The sequence below is a fragment of the Pteropus medius genome, unplaced genomic scaffold (assembly GCF_902729225.1).
Source record: "Pteropus medius unplaced genomic scaffold, Ma_sr-lr_union100, whole genome shotgun sequence".
In the NCBI taxonomy this organism is placed as follows: domain Eukaryota; kingdom Metazoa; phylum Chordata; class Mammalia; order Chiroptera; family Pteropodidae; genus Pteropus; species Pteropus medius.
The window spans coordinates 19235110-19242890 of NW_024352785.1; the positions used below are offsets into that span (position 1 = coordinate 19235110).

Here is a 7781-nt window from a genome sequence, read left to right on the forward strand (position 1 = left end):
TTGAAGACTGGTTTTTCTGTAGAGGTTTAAAAGTTATAGATGTTTTTCCATTGTAGCAGAATACCCACCATAGACCAAATTTGTATTTCCTTTTCCTCTCTAATAAAAGTTTATAGTAACCAAACATCCTACTCTGCCTCATTTAAGAAGAGTTCTGATGTAATTATTAATAGTGCTTTTAAAAAATATTTCAGTTCTGGAAACAAATTAAGCAAACTATATAGTTATCTAGAAAAGTGCCATAAAATGACCTTTATATCATTGGAGATTGTCCACTGTAGACAATGATCACCTAAATGATCAACTAAAAGAAGAATAGCTGTGAATACCTTGAAATCACTCTGAAACCTTCTTAGAGGATAAAATACCTTTGAGTTACTGAGGTATCGTCCCTGAGAAGAGAGATTGAGCAAGTTTTTTCTTTTAGTATAAGAGAAATCAGACTCTGTGATCTCATAGGAGAGAGAGGAGATGTAGTTCTGGGTCTGAAATGGACAGATGTCAGACCAGACCCACCCAGGAAACCTGTGGCCTAATTATGCCCTGAGAGGTACCTGTGTGAGAAAGAGCCAAGCTTAGTGCTGAAAGAGTGGTATTGGACACCCTCTTAGGACCCCCATAGCCTAGGCAGGGTCTCCATCAGTCTGGAACCATAGAACAGGTATAACAAACACCACCTCCCTAGGGATCAGTCTACAACAGTGACATCATGTGACAGTCAGTGACAATGAGAACTGATCAGATTCATTTTCTCTCCTTACTTAGTTGTAAAAGCTAGGCTCTTATCTCTCTCTTGCTCCCCAGTATTCTTGGAGACTCAAAAGAGACAAATAAAGCAGAATGGGCTCAAGAGATTATTTGAAAAGAATAAAAGGAAGGTGGCTTTAACTTAATACCAAGTTTGCAGAGGAATTCACTTAAGACAGACAAAAAGCATAGGGCCTAAATAACAACAAGCAATTTTAGGTAATATTTTGAGAAGACTGTTTTGAACACAGACAGAATGTCCACACCTGGAGTTCTTCAAGACCAGAGTGGCTCACAGTCAAGTAAGCACGTGATCGACTTGAGTCCCAAAGTCAAGCAATGATAGGGATCTTCTGCTTATAAACAACTCACTAGAAGTTCTCTCTGGGCTTGACAACAAAGACCAGAGGGCAGTCTTCTCTGTCTAAAAAGAAATCTAGGCTGATGAAGAAATATTGATTCTTAGAAGTTTCAGGACAATGACATGATTTATAGAGCTTAGAACTGTTTTGAGAACCATCTGAAATTGAGAAGTTTTTTTTTTCTATAGAAGTATTATCAGAATGGCTACCAGAAAAACTAAGACTCTGAAAACCAAAATCTAAACTTAAAGTGCTATTGGGAATAAGTGCCTCTCTTTATCACCACTTGCCATTCCAAAGAGATCTCCTTAGAGACACCACGAGACTCAGTGAAGAAGAATAGATAAAAACTGAGAGCACTAGAGAATTTATAGAAAAGACACCTGTAAAGAAGATTGATAAAAAACAAGGAAAGAAATGCAAGGTAAAAAAACAAACAAACAAACAAACAAACAAAAAACAAGAAAAAAATACAGGACAAAGAAGATTGAAAGAACCTAAAAAGCACCCCAAATATGGCACGTACATTGAGAAAACATCTGATATTATAACATGATTTCAAGAGAAGACTCCTGAAAACAAAAGGATCACCAAGAGATGTGAATGTGTTTGTACTGGAAAAGAAAGAAGTGAGACTCTAAGAAGAAGACTAAATGTAGAACTAATATTTTTCCTTTTAGGTAAAGGCCAGTATTTACATAGCTCAATGTCTACATTTACAGTTATGTAACAAGCAATGTGGTACGTTGAGTTACCTATGTAAGCAGTCATAGATCTGGTGGGGATGTGTAGTGAATTCTCTGATCACTAAATGAACAGCTCCACAAGATGGCATATAGGAAATTTCCACTGCTTATAGACAGGGCCAGTGCCTGACATCCATGAAAAGTGAATTTATTTCTCTACAAAGAGCGTGGTGCTTCAAAGGGAAACCTACAGATTAAATCTCATCTCTTATCTCAATGAAAGTTGAAAATGGTTAGTTGCTGCCAATTATGAAATACTTCTATTGTCGGCTATTTGGTGGTGAGGTGTCATTTTTAAAAACTGGTTTCACTGATAATTATGCAGCATAAGGTTTATGTTCTAACTTCTCTGAGATTTGGTCAGCAGTTTCTCAGATTTGAAATAGAAGTAGGTTCTTTGCAAAAGTATATTCTCAAGTCCTTACTCACTGTATCAAGTTCTGATTTTGGAAATCGAAAACTCTCAGTAAAGAAATCATGACTGATTTAATTAGTGAATTGGATCCCTTTAAGAATTGTTTTGAGTAATACTTAATAAAGAATGAATCATTTCATTAATAGCCAGGCAAAAGAGCTTGTAGAATTTCACTCTCCTCACCACCACCCCCCAATCCTATGACTTGATTGGGTTGTTAAATACAGTTGCGAAACGTATTTGCAAAAACTAAACAAATTCAAACATTTGAAGAATGTGTTAAGCATCCGGTGAGGTATGAAAAAGTAACCCTTGTGTTATAGAACAGAAGACAAAAAGAATAATTGTGGACTTATTCAAGTAAACAGGATGTGCTGTCATAATCGATTTAAAGTCAAATACAAGGATCTGGCAATCAGATCAGGAATGAAAACAAGGAAAAACTAGTGCCAGCCCTTGTAGATGAATGTCAAGGGAAGCTAGCAGGGGAGCCTCACTGTTGCACAAATTTTCATTTCTATTCCTCACCTTGTTAAGGCTTCACTCTATGACATGGGCAAGATACTCATTCATTCAACAAATACATATTGATGCACACACTGAACTAGGTTCCTAGCACACTGAATTCAAATGCCTTTTTGCCTGTAATCTGAAAAACAATACCCCTGCTTGCCTTGATTTAGCAACATATGGGGAAAGAACTTCTGATGAGACAAAACAACACAGTTCTAGTTCATGTTCGATTATTTATTAACTATGTGACCATGAGCAAATTAAGTCCTTGGTCTAATTTGTAAAATGTCTTATAAACAACTGCCCATGTGTGCCCAATATAAACTCTTATAAAATTATAAGTGATGATAAATATTAAGCAAATTGCTTTGACAGTGATGGGCACACAGTGCAAGCCGGGCCTGTTGTGTCACAATCAGAAAGCTTTAAGATGGTGAGTCTGGAAGTCTGGTAGCCATCCATGTCCTTTCCACATGAAGAGAGATGAGAGACATAAAGAATTCCCATGAAATATGAACTAGTTCTAGTCTTCTGGAGACTTCTCGGGGCTCGTTTCTCACATCTTCCTTCAGTTCTATTCTTTTTTTTTGTGCGTACACTAATTTGGATTGGTTTCTGTCACCATTGCAAAGGCTGACCCATAGAAAAAGACAGAGACACTCACTCGTATTTTCTTCCCTCTTGGGCTAATGCTAGCTCTAAGAATGCTTGGGGCTGGGAAAGTGGCCAGAACTCTGTTATAAAGAAGATTCAAAGCCTCAACCTCTGATTTTGGTGGAGAAGGGATGAATGCTGATTTTTGGACAGAGCAGTGGTGGTAAGGAGGGAATGAGCCTGGGGTCCTCTGGCCTAGGTGAGACCCCCAAAGCTACGCAATCCTTACCTTTAAGCCACAATTAAGAAATTAGAGGCATAAACAGGATATAAATCCCTGGCATTGCAACTAAGTTTTGACTTTAAGCCATTCATATAGTCTTTCCAGGATTGATTTTCACCTATAAAATAAAATCTCACTTTGCAAAATGCTATAATTCTTTACTTTAAACTTAACAAAAATAACTATACGAAGAGTGGATGGGTAGAGATGTAAATAAAAATAGCTCATTGAGATTATATTTATTTTTAATAACATTTACAATAGCAATAATAACTAAAAATATATAGCATTACTACACGACAGGCACTGTTCTAAACGCATTACCTATGTTAACTCATTTAATCCTCACCTCAACTCTTTGAGATAGATATTACTAACCCCATTTTATCGTTGAAGAAACAAAGGCACAGAAAAGTCAAGTAATCTGCCCAAGGCTACACAATTAGCATGTCAGAAAGAGGAACTTAACTCATGCAATTAGTATCCTAAACCCAAGCTCTTCACAATGATGCTACACATCTGTTGTTAAGTGTACCTGCTTCTCTACCCAGCACAAAGTAGAATTCGACAAGTGCTTATTAAATATTAGCAGATGAAAAAAGTGACCTTTGTGAAGGCATTAATATTTTTTAAAGTTATGGTGGAGGTAGTGAAGGTAACTGTCCATGGAACAAGATATCCTCTCTTGGGGATACTTTACAGCCACACTCCCAAACGCACAGTCGTTTTTGTCATGCTTTGCCTAGAGCTGTTGGCACATTCTGTGTAAGGGCTAAGTGACTTTGGTTAAAGGTAAGACAATCTTTGTGTGATTTCCTTGGAAACTGAGTTATACCAAGCAGACTGGCTTTTGACAGGCAGTCCCTACCTCAGGCCACTGGGTAAAATCATAGAAAATGAACTATTGGAGACAAAGAAGAGCAGTAGAAGAATATGGTCACCAAAAAGATTCTTTTTTTTCCTCCCAATTTTTAAATAAAGGTACTATTTCCTCTCTCATCAGAGACCTACATAAAAACAGTCCTTTATCATGAGTTTCTTAGCATCCAGAGAGTAGACAAAATGGCTTCGGTAACTAGAGTCTATAATTTGAACAGTGTCCTTACAATAAGGCTTATTAAAGACTATTTAGTAAGTAAATTGGAATTTAGATCAGAGTAAAATTTTGATAAGTAATCTCACTGCCCCTTTAACAAGAATCAGATTTTTCTACACTAACTTTACTGTGAAGAATTATGTTGCCAGAGTTAAACTCGGCGGTTTAATAAAACCACTCCCTCATCGGAATGCTGAGATCAAGCTTATTAATCCGTACCAGCAAAGCTTATCTAAGCAATGGAAAAGGCCATTGTAATGATTATCTACTGTGTGGTTTTACAAAACAGCCAAAGTTTAGCAACTTGCACTTTTATTGTCTAATGGCTTCAAAGATCTAAGGAACCAAATGGCTTAAAGATTAATTCAAACTCAAATCCGGACAACTGCCAGAGTTTGGAAATTTTAGATTATAAAGACTACGGATAGATCTCATGTGAACAGAACAATAACTGTGGAAAAAAACTATTAGGTCACACTGGATGTACCGATCTCCCTGCCGGTTCTAGAGAAGCAATTAGTCTCCCTTGCTCCGATGTTGTTTGGCTCCGTGCAGAGGGACAGCTTTAACTCCTTGTGGTGTAGCCAGGTTAGCAAGGGAGCACATAGGACACTGCCCATACGGACAGGAGGTGGGGCGGGGCGATGGGGCCGCCTGCCGGAACTGAATCCTGGACTGAGCCCAGGCGTGTGCTTAAACGGACCTTCAACAGAACATCCTGGGACTCTTATTTTGCAGAACTTTCTCCCTTGTGGAAATGTAGCCTCAAGAGCAACACCTCGCCAAGCCCTGAGAAGATGGAAACACTCCCCGCTGGGGACAGCCTACTGAGTTCAGCCCACGGAAAAGCCCTGCCTGTTTGAGCTCAGACGCCTCCCCAGTTGCACCAGGACGCAGGTGCACGTTCTCACTTGTCAGATGTCTTTTGTATTATTTGCACAAGCGATGAGACTGTGTGGACAGAATGCTCTCTAGACGGAAATACAGCGCTTTTTTTAGAGACTGAACTAGAGGTTTGGGGAAGCCTTTACCGTGAAGATAATCATTATGTCAAACAGAGATTGTACAAGCCAGAAAATGAAGTTTGGAGTGATCCAAAGAGCTTACCTTTACTCCTGCCTAGAAAATTAACTAATAAAAGCTGAATTGAAAAGATGACTCCTTCTGCCCCTTCTGACAATTTGCACAGATAAGACTGATCTAGAAACTCTAGACTGGAAATAAATTTCTGACCTTGGGCCCCAAATTGGATGGCTTCAGATATATTCCATATGCTATCCTTCATACTAGAGCAGAAACCTATGGGAGAGAACTTCGGATTTCATTTTGAACTTGTAGATACCTTACCTTTAAAAAAAAAAAATCATTATTCAAATATTTCTAAAGCCCACTTAGACTATAAAGTCCTTGAGGATTGAGATTAGGCCGCTCTTTCCCCTGTGGGGCCACACACTCCTTTAGAACAGTGCTCACAGCTGTGAATGCAGCCAGCCTCTAAGGCGGCACCCAAGGATCCCTGCCTCCTGATATTCACACACTGGTACGGTTCTTTCCCAAACTGTTCCAAAGTCGGTTTGTGTGAACAAGAGAGTATGGCGGAAGTGAAAGAATGGCACTTCTGAGATTAATTAACAAAAGACTGTGGCTTCTTTTTGGCACTCACTCTCCCTCTTCCTCTTTCACCTCCTTCTAACTCCCTCTCTTTTTCTCTGCCCCTCACCCCCCAACCACCACCACGTTCAGGGAAAAAGCAGTGTATCACGTTTGAGCAGCCTCACAGAGAGGTTCACATGACCAGGACCCGCCGGCCTACCAACAGCCAGTGAGACACTACGGTCTAACAACAACCACGTGAGTGAGCATAGAACAGACTCACTAACCTCGGTCTGGCCTTGGGATGACTGCAGTCCCCACCGACTGTTTAACAGTGTCCTTGCGAAGGTCTGAGGCAGAACACCTAGTCAAGGTGCACCTGAATTCCAAAATAAGGGGCTACATTTTAGGGTAGCTTTGTTACTCAGCAACAGATAACTAATGCAACTACAGAGCCTGCACCCCTTCCTTCTCACAGTAGCTATTCTAATAAAACTCAACTATAGGCATAAGGGAGGCGACCAGGTCCAATTGAGTTTCTGGTCCTGATCTAAATGTTTCTGTCCAGCTAACCCTGGACCAAAACCATCTTCCACGCCTCCTAGGGAAGACTGCATGGTCCTTTGAAGATGAACTGTGCTCATGTAGCTCGCTTTAAGCTGGTTCCCACTGCTCCCTCCCTGAGTTACATGAGATACTCCCATTACATGTCCATTTATTCATTCATTTAACAAATACTTAATGAGTGCCACTGTTCTAGGTGCTTGGGCCACAGCAGTGAACAAAACTAAGAAGGCCCCTGGCCTCGGGAGCTTACATCTAGCATACCTTCCTGATAAGCTATGTCTCCCAAACCCCAGAGCTGTCCTTTTGACCTCTTCTACAGCTGCTTGGGCTCTGAATCCCCATCTAACTCTTGCTTATGGGGACCCAGCACTAGATAGCCTTTTCAATGGAAGCCTGAAAGATATACTTCTTCTATAATAGGCAGCACTTATAACAGCCTTTAGCAATGACTAGTAGTCATTTAGCCCATAATCGAGACAACTGAATAACATAGTTATGGGCACATTCAATGGAAGTAGGAACTTACCACACATACTATCCCTCCAATGTATATGTGCAATGGCATTTAACAGTGTTCTTTATACCATAAAGTTTTAATAAACAAATCATATTTTATCAGCTGATAAACATCCTGATGTGACGTTTCCTACCCAATAGCCAATTAGACCTGGACAGTGCAGATCAGTGAGATACAACCAATACAGTTAAATAAAAATTAGACAATAAATTGTGTCTAACATGCATGTATAATCACATGTCCATGCCTTAAATGCTTTTTCCACTCACCTGGGCTCATTTTTATTCTAGCACAAATTCTCAGTTGAAAGAAAACTCATGTTTCCTAGGTCACTGCAGCCAGAAAACA

At 39.6% G+C, this 7781-nt stretch overlaps 1 long non-coding RNA gene across 1 annotated transcript; it reads left to right on the forward strand.

The window, feature by feature from the left end:
- Positions 1-4157: 4157 nt before the first annotated feature.
- Positions 4158-6266, forward strand: LOC120590919 (uncharacterized). Its single transcript, XR_005649812.1, has 2 exons — positions 4158-5344; positions 5495-6266. It is a non-coding gene; the product is annotated as an uncharacterized LOC120590919 (long non-coding RNA).
- The last annotated feature ends 1515 nt before the right edge of the window (positions 6267-7781 follow it).